Here is a 23,017-nt window from a genome sequence, read left to right on the forward strand (position 1 = left end):
TTCTTTATTTATATGTAAATTATACATCTGTATGTAATTAATATTTGTATATATTTATATTATATATTTGTATATAATTTATTTGTTAAATACATGTGTATGGAATGTACAGAAAGGGTATATTGATGGACTAAGCTTACAAATGAGTAAAGAGTAGAGATTGAGCTTGATTGAATTTAGGAGATTATGTAGTATTCTGAATGATCCTAAAACTGCTAATTGCTGAAAACCACATGTCTTTAACATTATGCTCTATGGTTACAAATTATAGAATACCATGATCTTGGAAAAATCAGAATTGCAGGTAACAGACATGAAAATGCCTAAGTATGGCAGATGCCAGATGCACAGAAAGTATAAGCAAATGACAACATATTATTTACTGAGCCTTAACCATGAGAAGTGACACAAAACCAGCAAAGGTACATATGATAGCTATATTGCACTAAGTGATCCTCTGTTGGGGAGCTCTGTTTGAAAGATCATGGAAGAGTATCACACAGGATAAGAAGGCGTAGAAGGGTTGAGATTGCTACCAGAGGCAGGAGTACCTCTGTTGATGACATCACAAAAGCACTACAACATCAAGTCCACCAAAACAGAAGATGTTCTGGCTAAGATGCACTTTATTTTTCAGCCCACTGCTTTATAAGGTGCTGAAAAGGAATGGAATAGCTCTCAGTGTTGCTTCTCGAAGAGGGATGACATATTTGAAAAAGGTGAAAATTAGTTCAATCAACTGATCAATAGCTTGTCTAAAGCACCTACCATTTATTAGATATTATGATAGCAGCTGGCAACACAAATAGAAAAGTGAGAAAATTTCTACCCTCAAATAGTTTATGTTCTATTAGGAAGGTACAAAATGCTTATATATGTATATGTTTTAAAAAATGCAGCATTTATAGAAAATAAATATACTGTAATAGGAGAGGCACTAGCTATGGAAAAATCAAGAAAGATCATTTGAAGGCAGGGGCACTTAAGTTGAGACTTAAAGAAAGGAGATCCAAGAGTTGGCAGTGTGGATAGACATTAAAAAATTAAGAAATGACCCACTGAGGATAGTAGCTTTACCAAAAGACAACAAACTTTTTCCATAACTGAATCAAATTTATTATATAAAAGTAATGCCAGCAAAACGCACATTTTTCCATTGTTTCTAGTCCATCTGTCCCTGATATTTTGCTAATTATCTCCGAAATAGTGTTTGAATATAATTTTCCTCTCCCTCCCCTCCCATTCCCAATTAAGGACAACAGATTCTCTTGGTGAACAACAGCTGCAGTAGTTAAATAATCTTAATGAGCTACTCTAATGCATACCATAGTATACATATTATCTTTGGCTCTAAGTTAGTCAATGTGTTGTCTTCAAGACTGGTGTCAAAATGTTCTACTAAGGGTAGAATACTAACAGTTTTAGGTTAAGAGTAAAGATCAAAGAGGACTTTGGAAGTCTACAAACCACAAGGGTCAAACCCAGACATATGGTGGCATTTAATGACAAAAATTTTCCTTTACTGGAATGGAAAAAAGAGGGACTAAATTTGACTTTAAGAACTTTTCTTACACTGTATTTTTAGGAAGATCCTCAGAATTGCCTACTTAAGAAAAGTGTCTGTCTTTCTGTATTTTGTCTCTGTACCAGTCATCAATGCAGGTCAGCAAAACCAAACTAATCTTAAGATAAAGGATCAATTCATCTTTGTTTTGATTATTTACCATTTTCTCCTGAACCAAATAGCATCCTCAGAGATTGGGAAAAACAGACCTAGAAGATATGCCCCAACATTCAGCATTATTTTTTCTTCTCATCTTAGCCAATCTAAAAGATGTATAGTGGTACCTCAGAGTTGTTTTAATTTGCATTTCTGTGATTAATAGTGATTTAGAGCACCTTTTCATATAACTAGAAATAGTTTCAATTTCATCTGAAAATTGTTCATATCCTTTGGCCATTTAACAATTGGAGAATAGCTTATATATTTGATTCAATTATCTGTATATTTTAGAAATGAGGCCTTTTAGGAGTAGTATTAATATTAGTACTAGTACTAGTGGTGATGGTGGTAACAGAAGTAGGAGTATTAATATTAGTAGTACTAGCAGCAACAATAGGAGGAAGAGGAAGAGGAGGAAAAAAAGGAGGAAGACTAATACTTAATATCTGTATAATACTTCAAAATTTATAAAGCACTTAATGAATTTTAGATTCTCACATTAATGCTGTGAAGTAGGTAATATCATTATTCCCATTATACAGCTGAAGAAGCAGAAACTGAGAGGAATTAACTTACTTTCTTTGGGTCATAGAGCTTGTTTTCAATTTCAAGGCAGGATTTCAATTCAGGTTTTCCTGACTCCAAGTAAATCCAGTCCTCTATCCACTATGGATAGAAGAGATATTTATTCCTAAGTCCCTTGAAAACTGAAACCCACTTTACCATGGTAAAGGGAAGTGCCCAAGAAGTTGTAAAAAAGATATTTCAGAAATTTAAGATACTTCATGCTCTTTTCTTTCAAATGTTGAAAGGAACAAGTTTGTGAAAGGGAATCATTTTTGTTTAGGAATTGATTTGGAGTCAATAGGATTCAAGGTAGCAGGCTTGTCTTTTAAGCCAAACTACATCTATCTTCCTTTATCTATAAAGGTTTGTAAAGAATGATACTGCTTCAACATGTGACCTTTAAACTGCTCATAGAATTTTTGCTTCTCTAAGGAATTCAAATATCCTAACTCCTGCTTTATCTTTGTTACCCACAGAGTACCACCCACTGGTGAAACCCACTTAAAGTTTAATGAATTTAAGAAAAGTTGTGACTTTCTTTTTTGTGAAGCCTTAGGAGAGGTAGGCAAACAGACGAACTAAGCAACCAAAGGAGTGGCTTCATGCTCACTATTAACTTAGGTTTTCCACTAGGAAGTTCTATTATTTTTAAAAAATATGTTTTTTAAACATTAATTTTGCATTTTATTTCCCCCCAGTTATAAGTAACAACAGTTTTTAACATGTTTTTAAAAGTGTGAGTTCCAAATTCTTTCTCTTTCTCCTTTTTCCTCCCCTCCTTCTGTATACAAGTAATTGGATATAGCTATACATGTCATGCAAAATATTGCCATATTAGTCATGTTGCAAAAGAAAATAGAAAAAAAATGTCAAAAAAATTTTTAAAAAAAATATGCTTCAATTTGTATGCAGACACCATTAGTCCTTTCTCTAGGTATGGATAGCATCATATGTCCTTCATTATATTTTTTAATACATATTGGTCATTTCCTTTTTGTTTTTCATCTCTTTTTGGAAAAGACCAATATGTACAAAAATATATGTAGTGACTCTTTTCTGGTGACAGGGAATTGGAAATTGGGGGGATGCCCAATTAATGAATGGCTGAAGAACATATGATTAAAAAGAAAGTGACACAGTAGAAAGAGCAGTAGCTTTTAAGTTTTGGGAGCTGGGTTCAAATCAAATCCTTGGTGCTTATTGCCAATGTGACTTTGGCCAATTAACTCTCTATGGGCTTTAGATTCCTCCTTTGTTGGGTTAGAAAGATAACCTTCATTTAGCTCTAGATCAAGAATCGTCTAATTTCACATCTCCAAAATAAAATCTTCTTTTACATGCAAAATGACAATCCATCTATATTTTATGGCCTGAGAACTGTCTGAGGTTAATTAAGTAACTTGCCAAGCACTCATATTTAGAGTAAAAGTCTGAAGCAAGATTTGAACCTTGACTCCAAGTCTAACACGGTACCACAGTGATCTCAAATTCAAATAGAAACAAATCTTTAGCAAAGCGCAAATTGAAATTATCTGAGTTGTAATGTGTTTTTATTTATCCTGTTAATTAATTTCCAATTACACTTTAATCTGATTGGAGCATTATTAGGGCTTTAGGGGGCTTTGGTTTTGACATTTGTTGCAATTTTGCATGCTCTCATTTTCATTATATACACACTTTTTTTTTCTTTTCAGATGGTTTGTCACATTCAGGAATATCATCTACATTCAAGGTCATTGATATTTTTATAAACACTTTCATTTAAAGTTTCAAGTTCCAAATTCTATCCTGCCTCTCCTCTCTCTTCCTTAGTTGGTAAGCAGATAGAATTTATACATGTGAAATTATATAAAATATTTTCATATTAGTCATTTGTATAAGAAGACTCAAAAGAAAAAGGAAAAAAAAGGAAAAAAAATAGCATGCTTCACTCTTTATTCAAACAGGCTTAGCTCTTTCTCTAGAGGCAGATAGTATGCTTCATCATTAGTCTCTAGGGATTGTCTTGGATCATTGCATTTCTGAGAATAGCCAAGTCATTCACAGGTCACTGATATTCTGAACAATATTGTATATATGTTTTAAATTGATGATGGGACAATTTTACACGAACATCATCCATACTCATAGATGCATACTTATTTTTTCTTTGGTTCAAGTAGCTAAATATAACATCATAGAAATACCAAATAATTTCTATATATTTTGTCAAGAAGATTCTTCTTCTAATTTGGGATGAGGCCCAGAAACTAGAAGAAAAGATCTTGAAACATCTTTGGCATTCCACAATGAACTCATCATTGATAAGTTTATTAGACAGGTTGTCCACTTGGGAAATAGAAAGAACCTGGCCCAGAAGAATTGTAATATGAAACAGAAGGGAAATGGAGGAAAGCATGAAAGTAGCAAGTCCCAGGGCTGGGAGAAAAGAGTGTAGAGGAAAAGGAGACAAGACTGGAATTGAGACCAAGTGCTAAAGCAATGATGTGAACTCAAATAAAAATAGATCCTTACCAGGCTGCATAATCACTTTGAAAACCACACATTAACATTATCTAAACTGTACTGTACTCTTATTTATTTTGCTAAACATCTCCCAATTGCATTTTAATCTGATTTGCACTTGGGACTGCTGGTCCTATACTAAGAGCAGCTCTCAAATTTGACAACTTGACTATAGTTTGCATTTTAGACACTGGATAAGAGGAACATGAGATCTTTAGACTAGAGTTCTCTCTACTTAGGTATTGTTCCAATCACATTTATACATTATTGAGAAGAATCAACACACAGCTATAGATATTCATTTATTTTAGCTAACAGAATCACAGTTCTAAATTCAAAGTGGATGAAGGCGAAGAGTCACCAGTTGCCAACACTTTGGTTGAGTCAGATTTTAGTACTCTCTTCCCTAGTACAGATCTTTCCCTTAGTTGCTCTGGCCCAAAACGTTTATTACCTAATGGCCAACCTTCTGGAAAAGATAGCATAATATATCTCTGGGCCTAATAATTAAAAGCTTTCTAGAGGACTTAAACAAGTCAGTCAATACACATTTTTATAATACAGAATGCTAGGCACTCTGCCTAAATGCTAGGGATATAAAAATAGGAAAAAGATAGTCCTTGCTCTGAGGGAGATAGTCTAGTGAGGGAGAATCTTTGGGATGTGGCTGAACATTTGGGTATCTGCACTTATCTCCATGAATCCAAAGCATTGGAATGGGACTTAGGAAAAGAAGTCTAGGAACAAATGTAGCTATATATCAGATCACACACACACACACACACACACACACACACACACACACACTCCCAAACACACACGGTCCAAAGCCGAAGCTGGTAAGAAGATGGCTATTCAGTAAGACAGGGAATTTTGAATTAGGAAAATATGTGAGATTAGAAAAGAAATGAGTATGGTCAGAGAATAGACCAATTTAGACAGGGGAATGGGACTTGTAATTTCACATTTAAAGAGTTCCCAAAAACAAAACAAAAGAAAAATAAATTAATCAATAAACAATCTTGTTAAGGAAGGATGGAGAAATAAACGAGGGGAGAAGACAGTAATCAGAAAGTGAACGGTAGAATGCTATGAGAGACAAGATGAATTATAAAATGATAAAAGTTCAAGGAAACTTTTAAGGTGCTTAAGTCTAAAGTTTGCATAGCATGAGTTATCCAGCCTCTTCCTGAATACTTTTAGTAATTGGATGCTCACTAAAAGGTAATCTTGTTCCATTGCTGGAAAACTTTAATTTTTACAAAGTTTCTTTTTATAGTGAACCAAAATCTTCTTTCCTATAAATTTCATCTATGAGTCTCATTTCTACTTTCTGGAGGCACATAGAGTCCAGATGACAGTCCCCTTACATATGTGAAGATATCTCCATTCATTTCTAGGCTAAACATCAATAATTTCTTCAATTATTCTTTGATAGCATGATTTCCATTCCTTTTGTCTTTCTTTACATGTATTCACTTTGTAAATGTCCTTTTAGAAAGTGATATCCAATACTTCAACATATCTAACATATATAGGACTGCTTGCCATGTAGGGGAGGGGGTGGAGGGGGGGGGAATCGGAACAGAAACGAGTGCAAGGGATAATATTGTAATAAAAATACTGGCATGGATTCTGTCAATATAAAGTTATTATTAAATAAAATAAAATAAAATATTTAATAAAAAAAAGAAAGTGATATCCAGCACTAAGAACAACATTCAATGATATTCTAATCAGTGCAGAATACAATTATAGATGCTAGATTTTGATTTCTTCAGCTTGAGAGTACATAATCTTCCCAGTCTACCCTTTCTTCTGCTCTCAACTTTTTCATTATGGGGTTCATATTGAGATTGGGATTCATTAAAACCCCAAGTTCTTTGCTATATCAGTTGGTTTCAGATAAGTTATACGAATGAAATTCACAGCTTATAAATATGCAATTATTTTTCAGTTCAATCATTTTTCAGTCATACCCAACTTTCTGTGACTCCTTTTGGAATTTTCTTGGCAAAGAACTGGAATGGTTTTTGCTTTTCCAGTTCATTTTACAGATGAGGAAACTGAGGCAAACAAGGCCAAATGACTTGGCCAGCATCATATAGCTAGTAAGTGTCTGAGGTTGGACTTGAACTTACAAAGATGTTGACTCCAGGACTGGCACTCTATTTACCATACTCGCTAGCTGTCCTAATCATTATTTTTGTATAAATTATTATTTTCAAACACTTGAAATAAAGAATTCAACATTTACCCCTATTAAGCTTCATTTTTGGATGCACAATACAAGATGTTAAAATCATACAAGAATGATTGGGTGGTACTCTAGAAAACCAGTGAATTTGCAGTCAGAGAACTTGGGATCAAATCCTACTTCTGTCTCTTCACACCTATCATTTAACCTCTAGGTCATAGTTTACTTATTTTTAAAGTGAGGGAGTTTGATTGGATGAAGTGATTTTCTGATCCCTTCCTACTTGAAATCAATGATTCTGTGTAACTACTAAGATACTTTAAGATCTTTTGAATAGAAAAATCAAACAATGCATATAACAGGGAGATGAATGCTTGTCCAAGATGCTTATTTTTGCCATGGAGGCTGTCCAATGAGAGTCCAAATGAAAAATGGTGGAGGTACTCCAGATTCCTGTTCTCAGACAACAGGGTGCTGCTTGCAGAAAACTTTGGAATATGGAAGAAACTCCAAAATGAGAGCCATAATCACTTAAAAGAATTCAATTATCTCTATAGGAAAAGACAAGGAGACAAATTCTTCTGTTACAAGTTATGATAGGAGGTTGTATAGGTAGTTCATATCATAAAACTGATCTTTTAGAACATGTATAGCTGGCAGATTGCAAATGGTCAATAAACTGGGACAATTGAAAAGGAGCAAGAAATTTTTGAAGTACTATCTGGAAAGAGATATAGACTAGCATAGAAGGACCACTAACTAGTCTTGGAGTCAAGAATAACTTTGGTTAGGATGTTGACTCTGACAATTAATATGACCACTGACAAATCATTCATCTGAGCTAGAATTTCTTTATCTGTAAAAAGAGTATAATACTTAGAGTATCTATTTCAGAGAGATGTTGTAAGGTTCAAGTAAAACAAAATGTAAAGTTCTATATAAATGTCACATTAATTCTTTGGTGCTTTCCCAGTGTCCTTTACCTACCTCCAGGTGCTAGTACCTCTCCTGAGATTTCTTCTCATCTACTCTATATGTAATTTCTCATGTTCCTAGTTTTTTTCTTTGCCTCTCTCCTTCACCATTCATTGGAAAGTGATCTTAAATAAGAAGGAGAAGAATTTTTTGGCCTTTTTTGTAACCTCAGAGTTTAGTACAAGGTTTGGAATATAGGAAATACTTAATAAATGTTTGTTGCCTAACTGGTAAGATCATACCATATCAGATGAAGCAATCAGTGACATTTAATCTAGAAAAGAGAAGAAATGGTAAAGATAGGAGAACTATCATCCAGTATCAGAAGGGTTTTCACATAGACTTTTTCTGCTAAATTTCAATGGGCAGCAGATAATTTATTTAGAAGCTGATTTAGATTTCACGTAATGTAAATCTTCCTAATGATGAGAGAGAAAGAAAAATTGACTAATTTAGGAGATTCTGGGTTCCTCCTAATAAAGGTCTTTAAGCAAGGCATGGAAGTCCAAATGTCTGGTAGGCTCTTTGAGTACAACTTGGACAAGAAAAGCTTTTGAGGTCTCTTTCAACTCTGAAATTCTGGAAGAGCCCTTACTGGACATCGATTCCAACTTTGAAGCATGAATGTCTACAACGTAGAAACTTAGCAAAAAGAAATTAAATGCCATGATGAAAGAAATCATATCACTGTGAATCTGTATATTCCCATCATCTATACAATAAGATTGTATGTGTGTGTTTGTGAGTATGTGAATATATACTACTTTCATTGTAATGTTATTGATGAAGAATGCAAAGCAAAAAATAAATAAATAAAATTTCTGAGCAAATTTCTCTATCAGTGGAAACAGGAATTATCTTTGCAACATACTCTTGTATAGAATTGTCTGGGATATTGAAAGATTAAGTATCTTGCCTAGGGTTACATAGCCTATGTGAGTTGGAAGCAAGATTTAAATTTATTTCTTCTTTACCCCCAGGCCTGCCTCTCTCTCTAATATGCTATAATAGCTTTCATCTTTCATCTTTTATCATGTACTTAGGAGTTGCTTAAGAGGTGTTCATTGAATGAACTAAAATTTCAATTAATTTATAGGAAAGTGAAAGAAATTTTATGATAATTTTACCATACTATCAGAAATTCATTTTGAGAGTTTCCTATACTTCTTTAGCTGTCTTCCCCTTTTCTATTAAAAAAAAGCCAAAACCACATTGAGCATCTGGGGGCACTGATCTATTTGTTGACATCTGGGTTACAGCTGGAAGACCCTCTATTGTACTAACAGATTTGTGCTTTTTAACAAATCATTATTCAACATTTACTAAGTGCATAAAACATGCAAAGGATCATATGCTTAGTTTGGAGAAGATACTAAGGAAAAATAAGACAACATTCCCATTTTAAAAGACAACAACCCTTAGTTTGGAGAAGATACTAAGGAAAAATAACACAACATTCCCATTTTAAAAGTGTGTATGGACTATTTCTAGGGTCTTAATTAAGTTGAAAAATATCCTGCATACAGCTTTGATTATAACTACTTTCTCATTTAACTTGAAAGTCTAGTATTCTCTTCCTTGATTATCATTAACTAGCAAAGGAATACTGTTATTCAACCTCAAGCTTCCCATCACTTTCACTTTGTCTTTTAATCTGTTATCTTTTCCTCAGTTCTTATCCTTCAACTTTTGACACTATTGACTAGCTTCTGTTCCTTCTGGATACTCTCTCCAATTTGGGTTTTTAGGACACCAGGAAGAAATGGTCAGAAAAGAATAGGAGAAACAGAGAAAATAGTTTCCTTTGCCAGCTCCTCATTCATGTTCCAGACCCTAATGATAGGTGTCTTCTAGGACTTTGCCATGGATAGAACCATTTTTCCCAAGGATTCAATAATAATTTCTAAGCAAACTGATCCCAAATCTACATATGTAGCCTTCATCTCTCTCCAGAGCTTTAATTCTATATTCCCAACTATATTCTATATTCCTGCTAGAAATCTCAATCTGGATGCTCCACAGGTAACTTAACACTCAAGAAATAAATGCCAAATAGAAATCATTATTTTCCCTCTTGTCAATTCTTTTCCCTAAATTCCTTACTTCTGTTGATTCTACCTCCTCTTAGTTACTCAGCTTTACACCTTCATTGTCATCCTATACCCATTACTTTCCTTGACTCCCATATGTAATTAGTTGGCAAATTTTGTTGATTTTACCAGTCAACAATCTGATTTTCTTTAAATTTTTTTTAGAACAAAAAAACTACTTTCTTTCCCTTAATGTTTCCCATTAAAAAAAAACGAAAAATGAAATCTTTGTAAAAAAAAACAAAACAAAACATGGAAAGCCATGGAAAAGAAATTCCTATATTGACCACATGTGGGGAAAAAAAATTCCCATATTAGCCTCATACAAAAATATATATGCACGTCTCAATCTGCAATTAAGCACTTGGAATCATCTGCTCTTAGGTAGAAGGTGCATGGGTAATAGAAAGTATGCATCTAATAAATGCCAAGTATCATACTAAGTACTGATGAAACAAACAGAAATAATGATATGATCCCTACTGTCAAGATGCTTACATGCTATCTCTATTTTCTGAGGCATGTCAGTAAGTCAAGTTAAGAATTTCTAATTCTTACTTTTATGAAAATTAACAACACATATCAGGATGATTGAAGCTCAATTATTATATTCTGTCTCAGTGCTAGCTTTGTAATCCATATAAGAAATTCATATTTCTATTTTGTAGGCTTGTTGGTATGCAGCAGACACTCCCACAACCCTATCACTTTGGTTTCTCTCTCCCCTTTAATCCATAACACCTGCTCTCTACCACATCTCCACTCTCAGGTTCCTGCATTTTTGTACATGTCTATACCTTTGTGACATATTACTTCTTTAATCCTTCTTGTTTATCAGCTACTGTGTCTTTTTATAGTTTCCTAGCTGAGGGGAAACAAATATCTCAGAATAAGTTCTCAAGGATCTTATTATCTTCATATGTACATTCCCATAGTGATCTCTGGACTCAAGGTAAGTTTCTACTTCTGTTCAAGAACACATCCGCCCCAACATAACTCCCCAGGGGAAAGCAGAAGGCACCTTGGTTTTTCTACTTTTCCAGATCACAGACAACAAGAATCACAAAGAACTGCAACAAATTCACCTGTGAAATAAAAGAAAAGGTGAGACCCATTATCTCCATAGCAGAGACAGCTTTGTGGTTCTCTCGGGTTTATCATGGACCACTGCCCAAGAAATTAACACTGCAGGTACAGTAACAGTACCAGCTCTTGTGTAATGGACAAAATGTTGGATTTGGGGTCAGCAGATCCAGGTTTGTTATATGATTTTTTTATATGATTATGGCCAAGTCCCTTAATATCTAAGTTTCAGGACTTACTTTCTTCATCTACAAAAGGAGGAGTTTAGTCTCTAAGATAATTTTTTTTCAAATTTAAAAGCTATGATATAATAGTCAATAGTAACAGGAATCTACCGCCATTGTTCCTTCTTCATACCCATCAGTAATTACAGCTTAGGGTATAATTACTTGTAGATGGGAGCCTTTCATTAAGCCTGAATGCAAGTTATTTCTTACAGGGGTGTGACAATCTCAGATACATGTGGCTCATGGATACCAAGTACTTTATGCTTACTCAATAATCCCTTTGACAGATTTGGGACTGATGCAGGAGTGTCTATCCCTAGGGCCATTTAACTTGTTTATCTTTTCTCACTTGTTAATACTGTTGACAGTTGCAAGAATGACATAAAGGTTAGTCTTATCCCAAATCCTCATGACTGCTCTGCCCAAGTTTACTTATCCTATTACATCAGCTTCTTCCAACAAAGTTATTATTACAGTTGATATTATACTGCCCAGTTAAAAAGTTTTTTCAGTCATTTTCAGTTGCATCTGATTCTTCATGGCTCTATTTGAGGGTTTCTTGGCAAAGAGAGTGGAGTGTTTGCCATTTTCTTCTGCAGCTCTTTCTTACAGAAGAGGAAATTAAGACAAACAGGCTGAAGTGACTTGCTCAGGGTTAAACAGCTAGTAAGTGTCTGAGGCCAGGTTTGAACTCAGGAAGATCAGTCTTCCTGATTCCAGGTTTGATGATCTACCCACCTTGCTGCTCTTAGTTAAAAAGTAATTCCCTCCAAACAACCTATGAAAAGTATATTACTATTGTTCTCATTCTATAGATGAAGAAATTTAATCTCAGAGAGGTTAATCATCCAAAGCCATATTGTAAGAGTGATGTATTCAGGATTTTAGTCCAGTTCTCTCAATTTCTAATCTAGTGTTTTTGCCACAACACTATGATCCAGCTATGATTTAGCCATTTATTGATGCATTCTAGCCATTGACTTCATTTCACCAAATGTCTATAATGGTTAGCAGAGTGTAAGAAGTAAGCAAGGAATAGGAACAAGAACATCTTAGACATATGATGTAGATTCAATTCTGATCTTTACTATTCATTAACTTGTAACTTTGGACTAGGTACTTAACTTCTTTACATCTCAGTTTCCACATTCATTAGTTGGGGGGGGGGTATATTAAATGACTTCTAAGGTCTCTTCTAGGATTAAATCCTTTATATGTCACTGTGTCAAAAATATAGATGAGGGACTGATTTGTCAAGAGATCCAACAAATTAAAATTCAGAACAACCAGATATTGCAAGTGTCTTATGATCATTATCACAATAATGATTATAACAGCTAATATCTCATAATTGTAGGTAGGGCAGTTGTTAAAAGGAAGAACTGGAAAGTGAGGGAAGAATACTGGCTTTGGTTTTTCTTCTCTCTGATAGGTCAAAGTTAGTTTTTCTATGTACTACTCACCCCAGCATTCCAAAACAAAATTAAGTGTCTGTGGTAAATGAGATTTTTCTCTATCCAGCAGAATAAAACCTATTGTCTTCCAGTTTTATTTTAAGCTAAAGAATGTTAAGATAAGGATATCACAATTATTAGCTTGTCTTTGGGCACTGTTCCAGCCTCAAATCTGCCAAAACATTCATGAAAAGACCTGCCCTATGGCAATGAGGATTTCAGAAGGACTCCAAGTATGGGAAGTGAGTATATTACAAACCTAAAGGCTAAGTATGTAAGCGTAAAATGGAGTTTCTCCCACAAAGCAGCAAAGCAGATAGTCCTACTTGTGAAGAAAATTATAATACTTAATAATCAAGAAAAACTAGAGGATCAATCAGGAGTAGAAAGAATGGGAAAGTTCAAACAAAGTTTATTTACTAATGGGAATAAAATCTTGTAAGTTAAGTGCAAATATCACTAAGAAGAGAAATAAATATCAGAGGACATTCCCATAGGCCTGACTAATAATGGGTTTAAGCTAACTGTGTGGAAACAACTCTGTTTCTTTTTCAAATTTTGACAAGTTCCGTGTGAAATAATGGTTTAAAAAGGCTAGTTCTGAAGGAGAAACTGTCCCCTTTAGAAAACACTCTTGACATTTGTGTAACTCTTAACTTTGTCTCAGACAGCAGCTACATATGATCATAGATCTGATGGTTGTTAAGAGAATGACTGAACTCAGAACGATTGAACTTAATTGCCATTTCATACAAGGGCAGCAAAAGTATTGATCTGAAAGGAAAGTGCGAGCTTAAAGCAAGTCAGAAAAGCAGTTGAGAATCCTTTCTCTAATGCACTTAGATAATGTCATTTTTATTTCATAGTTATTCATGATTTATATTTATTCATGGTAGATAGCATGGATGATGTAGTGGAGATAGGATTGGTTCTGAAATTAAAGTTTCTGGACTGAAATCTGATCTCTGGCACCTGTTGTCTATTTAACTTTGGATGATCATTTAAATTATCTGGATCTCAGTTTACTCATCTGTGAAATTAAGGGGTTGGACTAATGGTTTGTGAGGTCCCTTCCAACTTCAAATCTGCAATTCTCTCTTTATCATTACATACATACACATGTATACACATATGTGTGTGTATATATGACTGCATATATATGTATGTGTATATATACGGGTATATATGTACATGTATATATACAGATACATAAAACATTCATGAACAATTTTTGAGTTCTAACTTCTCTCCCTCTCTCTGCAAGCAATATGATATCTATTATACATGTAAAATCATGTAAAATATTTCCATATTATCCATGTTGCAAAAAGTAAGAAAAATAAAGAATTTTTTAAAAAGTATATTTCAATTTATACTCAGAGTTCATCAGTTTGATTTCTGGGGATGGATAACACTTTTCATCATTAGTCCTTCAGAATTATCTTGGATATCTGTATTGATCAAAGTAGCTAAGACTTTCAGAGTTGATTATTATTCCAATATTGCTGTAACTAACTATAAACAATATTTTCCTGGTTTTCTTCACTTCATTCTGTATAGTTCATATAAGCTTCCTAAGTTTTTCTTGAAACCATCTTGCTTGTCATATCTTATAATACAACAGCATTCCATCACAATTATATACCAAAACTTCTTCAACCATTCCTCAATTGATGGGCAGCACTTTAATTTCTAATCCTTTGTTTTCACAAAAAGAGACTGTTTAAAGATTATTTTTCTTTCATTTCTCTGGACTATAAATATAATAGTGGTTAATAGCTCTTTGGGCATAGATCTCAATTATTTTCCAGAATGGTTGGACCAATTCACAAGTCTACCAACTTAAATAAGTATAACTATTTTCCCACCCCTTCCAGCATTTGCCATTTTCTTTTTCTGTCATATTAGTCTGATAAGTGTAGGGTGGTACCTCAGAACTGTTTTAATTTGCATTTTTCTAATTAATAGTGATTTAAAGCATTTTTTTCATATGACTGATAACTTTGATTTCTTCTTCTGAAAATTGCTTGTTTATACACTTTGACTATATAAAAATTAGGAAATTACTCTTTTTTCTATAAATTTGACTTGGTTATACATACACATAGATATTCTCATTATTTCTCAAAAGAAATTACCCTTTTAACAGATAAACTTGCTATAAAAATTGATGTTACTTCATTGTGATATCTTTCAGCAAAATTGCAGTTTCTCTGATTATCTCTTTTAAATATGTCTATTTTTAATTTTTTCTACTTTTACTCTCCATACTTTTTTGAACTTAGCTAAACCATAGTAGATTCTGCTTCAGACCTTTATTTAACTCTGTGTGTCTTTCACTTTCAAATATGTCTCAGATAAACAGCGTATTGTTGAATTTTGGTTTCTAATCCATTCTGCTGTTTTTGATAAGCTATTTCATGTTTTCTTCTGTTTTTTCGTTCTTTTGATTTGAGATCTCATGGGATCATTACTTTCCTTTACCATGTTCTCTTCTTTCTTTTTTTTCAAATTTATTTTATTTGAAGAAACAATAAGAAAAAAGAAAAACAAAAAAGCAATACAAAACAAAGTAAAACAAAAGAAAAGAGAATATTATCATGTGCCCAGCAGAATATCAAGGAGGCTTCAAAATATATGACAACAAATACTAATTTAAGAAAGTATATATGTGTGTGTGTGTTAGTAGAAGAAATTATATTCATGAGTGTCCATCTTTTCTTTACTTCCTTGTAAATTGTAGTTTTGCTCTCTGCTGCACACCCTTTTTACTTTATTCTTTTTTTCCCCTTTCATTCCCCCCCCCCACTCCCAAGCAGGTTATAATTAAGAAAGGATATATTTATATGCTGTGTGCATAATGTTGCCTATTGAACCCATTCCTGATGTGAGTAGCTTTTCAGAATTATGAGCCCCCCCCCCTCCTCTCTCTAATGCCTCTGTCTATTCTTCCTCTGCACCTCATTTGTATAACATAATCACTATTTTTACCTTTACTCTGCCAATCTTTCTTTTGAGCTTATCCTTATTATTAATATAAATCTTAAAGTATACATTTATCATGTAAAAAACCAAACAATTTGTCCATGTTTAAAGTTTGTCCATGTTGAGTTCCTTAAAATTGTTCTTTGATATTGGCTCTAATATGTTAAATTTTTTGTTGAGTTTGGGTTTAGTTGATAGAAAGTCCTGAAAATCTGCAAGTTCATTGAATATTTGCTTTTTCTCATTCAATTTATAAATAATTTTGCTGCATATAATATTTTTGGCTGCAGACCTAGTTCTTTTGCTTGTCTGTAGATATAATTCCAAGACTTGTGGACTTTTATTGTAGCTGCTGCTAAGTCTTGTACAATTCTAATTGTAGCTCCCATGTATTTGAATTGTTTTTTTCTTGTTTCTTGCAAAATTTTCTTTTTGATTTGGGAGTTTTAAAATTTGGCAATAATATTCGTATATATTTTCCACAAAGGATCTCTTGAGATGGTAATCAGTGGATTTTTTTTTTTCTTTTTCTACTTTCTACTCATATTCTATCATTCCATGACAATTTTCTAGAATTATTTCTTGCATTATTATTTCAAGGTTCTCTTTTTGGTTACAACTTTCTGGCAGTCCATTTATTCTTACATTTTCTCTTCTTGACCCGTTCTCCAGATTTGTTGTTTTTCTTATGAGATATTTCACATTCTGTTCTATTTTCTTATTCTTTATAATCTCTTTTGTTATTTCTTGGTCTCTCATAGTATAACTGTATATAGTTATATACAAGGGCTTCCCCTTGCCCAAATCTAATTTTCAGAGTTATTTTCATCTTTGAGACTTTGTACCTCCTTTTTAAATTGGTTAACATTTTTTCATAATCTTCTTGTTTTTCTTGGATGATTTTAATTTTTTCTTTAGTTTTTCCTCAATGTTTCTCATTTAAATTTTGAATTCTTTTTTGAGTTCTTCTATAGATTCTCTCTCGGCAGGGAGCCATATGTTACTCTTTGTTACGCTTTGTGTGTGTGTGTGTGTGTGTGTGTGTGTGTGTGTGTGTGTGTGTATGTGTGTATCTCAGTCTTCCCTGACATTGTAGTAGCTTTTTATAGTCAAGTTCTTTTTTGTTGTTGCTGTTGCTACTATTGTTTGCTCATTTTTCTAGACTTTGAACTTTATATTAAATTTGTGCTCTGCTCATATGGGGATACAAAGGTACTGTCCCAAGTTTTAGGCATTTTTATGATGTTATATTTAGAATTAGTTCTGGGGTCTACAAGTTTTCAGTGCTTCCAAAATAATGTGATCCTTGGAGAGATGTGGTCACTGCTCTCCCAGACCATTTTCAGGTCATTACCTGTGAGTAGGGCCCTTGCTAGCTTGTGATTGACCACAAGTCTTCCTTCCACTCTGGAACTTGGCTGTTGGATGGAGTATGGGAAACAGAGTTGCCAAACAGCTCCTAGTTCTGCTATAAATGTCCCTTTTAATCTCATTCTGACTCCTACTGTCTCTGGGCTGAAAGCTTACAAAGTTGCTGTTGCTGCGGCTGTCACAACTATATTCAAGGTCCGCAGCTGGTACTACTGGGGTCCGTACTCTGGCCCAGCACCGATTTCAGTGTTACAGACCTCTCCTTTGATTTCCAAAGTTGTTTTAGACTGGAAAAATATCTCACCCTGATCTTTTGTTAGCTCTGTCACTCCAAAATTCAATCTGAGGTATTTAAAAAAGTTTTTTGGAGGGGAATGTTGGAAGAGTTGCTGCCTCTGTTACTTTATCTTAGCTCAGACTCCTATGCTTTATCATTTTGATCAGAACATATACTGTCTTGGGGGCTTTGTAAGGGCATGATATTTTCTCCACCCCCAAATCATGACTCCTGCACATAAGGAGAATTCACTTTCATGAATTTGTAGATATCCTATAGTGCCTTTACAACTTACAAATCAATTTCTGACATATGATTCAATTAAATTTCATTCATTGATGCATTAACTCACCATTCATTCATTCATTTAATGGGATAAAGTGACTTGCCCAGGGTCACACAGCTCATTAATTGTCTGAGACCATGTTTGAACTCAGGTCCTCCTGACTTCAGAGCTGGTGCTCTATCCACTGCCCCACCTAGCTGCCCCCAACTCACCATTTATTAAACACCTACACTGAGAAGAAGTAGGTGCTGAGAGATATACAAAGGTAATTAAGACAAGTTCCTTGACCTCATGGGACTTATATAAACACAAATATACATAAACAAGCAAAAATATACAACTGCACATGTCTCCAAAGTCTAAACTATTAAAGCTTATATATATAATATACATTTTAATATATGTTATATGCATATATATGACATATTAAAAATATATACATTCAAAGACAGACACCATGACCAAAAGACAGTGAAGTTTTAGGATACATATACATATATACCTATAATGCATATGCATTTGCACATGCATCTGTGTATACATATCTATCCCTCTATTGAAAGAGACAGAGAGAAAATGCAGTGTAGTGGAGAGAAATGTGGTCCCCAAATCAGAAAAACCTGGGTTCTGCTCCTTCCTGACACTTACTAATTGTGTGACCCTAGGAAAAGAAGATTAAGTTGGCAGCTTTGGGAAGATTGTGAAGAGGAAAGGCTAGAGGAAGGAAACATTTGGGAGATTAGTATGGTAGCCCAGAGGGTGGTAAGTAAGAAAGGTTTATTCTTGGGTGGTTGCAGAGGTATGAGAGAATAGAGAATGAAGTCAATAGATACTGTAGAGAATATTTGACAGATTTTGGCAGCTGACTCGATGTGGGTGATGACAGAGGGGACGAGCCAAATAAAATTTGCATTTACCACCAAGGAGGATGAATAGTCTACTGTTGACTTTGATGGAGAGCAGCCTGGTAGTGAGAAAAAGTGACTTCAAGGATTTTCCTACCTCATTTAGTTATAGAACCACTAGAGCCTTGGACATAACCTAGAAAATAGTTATTGATGCACATAATCAGTTATTTATAAAGATGCAAGCTAATCAAGGGTACATGATACAATCTAGATTTAGATCCTTATTAAGGGTTTCTAAATAATCACTCCTATCCTTCAAAACTCAATTTAGGTACCATCTCCTCTTATAAGCCTTCCTTAATCCTCCTAGTTGAATGTTCTTTCCTCCCCTTAAATTTCTCATAAAAATTTTCTTGGTAAATCTATTTAGCACTTTTAACTTTTATAGGATCACAGATTTAGAGCTTATAAAAGGCCTGAGAGGTCATTTAGTCAAGCCCCTTTATATTACAGATAAGGAAAATAGAGCCCAGTGACATTAGGTAATATGTTCAAGATTTTAGATACAAAAAAAGGAGTAATCAGGTTTTTGAAGCCTGAACTTCAGATTCTAAAGCCTTCATTCTTTCTCCTGGCCACAATGAAGCTTGTGAGACTCCGCTTTATTTTTCACATGGCCCCAATTAAACTATAACCTTCTCAAGGTCGAGGAGTTTCCCTTTGTATCTCCAGTATGAAGAACAATGCTTTAGGAGCAGCTAGATGGGGCAGTGCATGGAGTATCAATCCTGGAGTTAGGAGGACTTGAATTCAAACCCAGCCTCAAACATTTACTTAACACTTACTATCTGGACAAGTCACTTAACCCCAAGTGCTTCACCAAAAACAAACAAAATGCCCCAAAATAAACAAAAACCAAAATAAAATGCTGCTTTGCATATTGTAGGCAATTAGGTAGTACAATGTAATAAAGCACTTAACCTGACTTGTCTCCCTGAATTGTCTGCTTACTTAGTTGTGTAATGCTGTACAAATCACATCATCTCTCTGTGCCTCTGTTTTCTCATCTGTAAATTGGAAATAATACTAGTACTCAGGGTTGTTGTAAGAATCAAATAAGGTTTTATATATAGATATAGATATATGTATTTAAGGATTTCAAAGCATTATATATATATATACACAAAAAAATACTGACCAGATGGAGAGAAGGAAATAAAATACTGACCAGGTGGACAGAGAAAGAAATAATTTATATATATATATATATGTGTGTGTGTGTGTGTGCTTTGAAAACTTTAAAGGATAATATAAAAGGATACAAACTTTGTTTAATCTAACTGAATTCATGTATTAGAATATACAATAATATTTGTTTTAAACAAACAAAACAAACCTTACCTAAAATTTTTTCATAGATAATCACTTTACTATTATACTAATGACCTCTAATTTTATAGAACAAAATGCTGAATGACAAACTTGGAGCCTGGATCTGAATATTAGAAGAAGCCAAGTCTTGCCTTTGAACCCATGAACCACATAATCACTGATCACCTGGTCATAGGTGTAATTACAGGCCAATTCATCAGGAACAAAAAAATAATGAACTAGCAAACTTAACCTTACAAAGTAAAGGTAATCTATGCCATACAAAAATTGTAGAACAAAAAGGAGGGGGCATTGAATTGACTGAATAACCTGTAAATTAAGAAACATATGGAAAAATATGCCTGTTTGTTTTGGACAAAAAAAAAAATACTGACCAGGTGCACAGAGAAGGAATTAATTAAACAAGAGATGTAAGTGTGTGTGTGTGTGTTGACCATGATTGTACATTACATATATTTGAAGGGCCAAAGAATGCTTAACTCACATAAGAGAAAGCCTTTAAGTGCCAAGTGGAGAGGGATATTATATGGAAAAAGAAGAAGACAATTTGAGTAACTTTTTTAGACAAAGAGAACCAAAGTTAATGGGAAGAACTTTAGCCAAGTAGATTTTTAATCATTTTAAAGGATTTTTTTTAGTTTTTAGAGCTATTCAAAAATGGCCTGGGATGATTTGTGAGGTACTAAGTTTCTTGTCACCTGAAATGTTTTTTTTTTAAAAAAGGCTGGATGATCAATCACTGGGAATACTACAAAGGTAATTCCTGAATGAGGCATGAGGTTGATCCAAGATCTTTTCCAACTCTAAGGTTCTGGCCTAATATCTCAACCTGACCTTAATTCTTTTCATCTTCCACTTGCTGGTTCGGTTGGTGTATTTCATTCTCAAAGAGGACCAAAATGACACCATTATGTTAGAATCAAATTCAGTGTGTCTGACTGAGGTTGATCAGACCAATACAAGCTCGGAATGCTTTACTACAGTTTGAGTGCAGAGAGCCCATGTGAACATGTGGGGTGGATTCTCTAAATTTCTACATCTTGTATTTCTTTTGAGCTATTTAAATTCTGCTCTGGTCATAGAACACAGCACCTTCTTTGTTAAGGGCATGCCATGCTGGTTAGCCTGTGCCAATATACACTTTCTTCAAACTCTAGCTCACAATATTCTCTCTCTGCTCTAAACTCCATTGGGCTTTATCTTATTCTTTCACACTCAAAATATGTTGCCTTGAAGCATTACTTTAGATTTTTAATGTACATTTCATGTCTTTCTAATTAAACTGTAAACTACTTGGGGGCAGGGACTATGAATCACATCTCTTTATATCCCCATTACCTAGAACAGGGATTTGTACAAAGAAGGGGAGAGAGAGAGAAAGAGAAAGAGAAAGAAGAGAGAGAGAGAGAGAGAGAGAGAGAGAGAGAGAGAGAGAGAGAGAGAGAAAACAATCTATATTATGAGTCTGATTTCAGCAATGAACAAAGAAAACTGGTAGAATAATTAATAAAGTCATCAAAAAGATAAGAATTGAATGGAAAGTAGAGATAAATAGCAGATAACATGGATTTATCAAAACAGATCATGCTCAACAGCTTTAATTTCTTTGATAGGATAAAAAGCTTAGTGTCTACAGGAAGCAAGGCATATAGCAACTCTAGACTTCAATCAGATATTTGATTTCGTCCCACATGACCTCCTCACAAGGGAATGAAGGTTGTGCAGCAGAAATACAAAAAAGAGAAAACCACATGTACATAGTGAAAAAATGATGCTCAGAGTCAAATCTAAAGAACTACCTGCTCTACGTCATCATTCTAAAAGATGTTAGAAATTTGACAAGATCCTGCCTTTATCACTTACTATCTGTGCTACCTTCACTAAATCATTTAAGTTCTCAGTACTTCGATTTCTTCATTTATAAAATGAAATAATTGGACTAAGTGACATATGGGAAGAATATGACTCCTGAAATAAGCTCCCTGAAGGAAATGTCCTTTTGGACTTTATAGCCCCCAAAATAAGTAAAACAGATTCCAAAGCCCCCTTAATAGTTGTCACAAAGCACTGAGATAAAAAAGAAATGAGGGAAAAGTAGTACTAAAGGTTTAGGTCTACTACACATTTGCACAGAAATCCATGAATTGCAGAGCAGGGAGAACAAGGGAAGACATTTGGGTAAAGACGGAAAAAGCAAATAGAAATTAACTCATTGGGGGAATGGTCAAAGACCTCTTACTCAAAGAGAATATGTGTACATATATGTTGGGGTGGCATAAAGGAAAAATATAGCAAGGATGGGAAACTCCAATTATCTGGACATCTATAAGAAATCTTATTTTGTTCAGAGACATCATAGCCGATATATCATTTATTTATTTATTTATTTGCTAATAATTTAATTTCTTAGAAATCAGAAGAAGAAACAAGATAAATTGTTACTCTGGTGAAATTATGTCCAACATGGAAGAATTGATTAATAATATTGATGAAACAGAAATCTTGAAAAAAATGATTTATTTTAAGATTCAAAATAGTTCTCGTAATATGAAGGTAACTTTATATTCTCACAAATTATGCCAGTAGAATGAAAGTTTTGGTCAATTCTATTCGAGCCAGAACTGGGACAGACAACTAGGGCTTTATTTCAAGATGCTAAAAACTGAGAGGATATGATTTGCCACACCAAACTGTGGGACTTTTTCTTCTACCCCTAGGTTTCTTCACTTTCCTTTTCATTCCCTCAAGTAGCAGACAGTCCTTCACTAGCTTAGAGAAACCTGGAGATGTCCTGCAATATACTTCTTCTCCCCTTTGTAAAGACCCTTCAGTCAAGTCCCTTCTCATCCACTATTCTTTGACTCAGATACAAAGACTATTAGTTAAACATGGGTCTAAGTTCTACTACAGTGAAACAACTTAAGCATATGACTAGCAATGGACTAAACAGTCAAGTAAAATTCCCAGAGGCTCATCATCAAGTTGGTCAGAGGTAAAAAATATTTCAGTCTTGAACCATCTACTAAATTCTAGAGAA

At 34.1% G+C, this 23,017-nt stretch overlaps 1 protein-coding gene across 2 annotated transcripts in view; it reads right to left on the bottom strand.

The window, feature by feature from the left end:
• SAMD12 (sterile alpha motif domain containing 12) overlaps positions 1-23,017 on the bottom strand; it is a 494,473-nt gene that overhangs the window by 230,429 nt on the left and 241,027 nt on the right. The gene's annotated exons all lie outside the window — the stretch shown is intronic.

The sequence above is a fragment of the Antechinus flavipes genome, chromosome 1 (assembly GCF_016432865.1).
Source record: "Antechinus flavipes isolate AdamAnt ecotype Samford, QLD, Australia chromosome 1, AdamAnt_v2, whole genome shotgun sequence".
Classification (NCBI taxonomy): domain Eukaryota; kingdom Metazoa; phylum Chordata; class Mammalia; order Dasyuromorphia; family Dasyuridae; genus Antechinus; species Antechinus flavipes.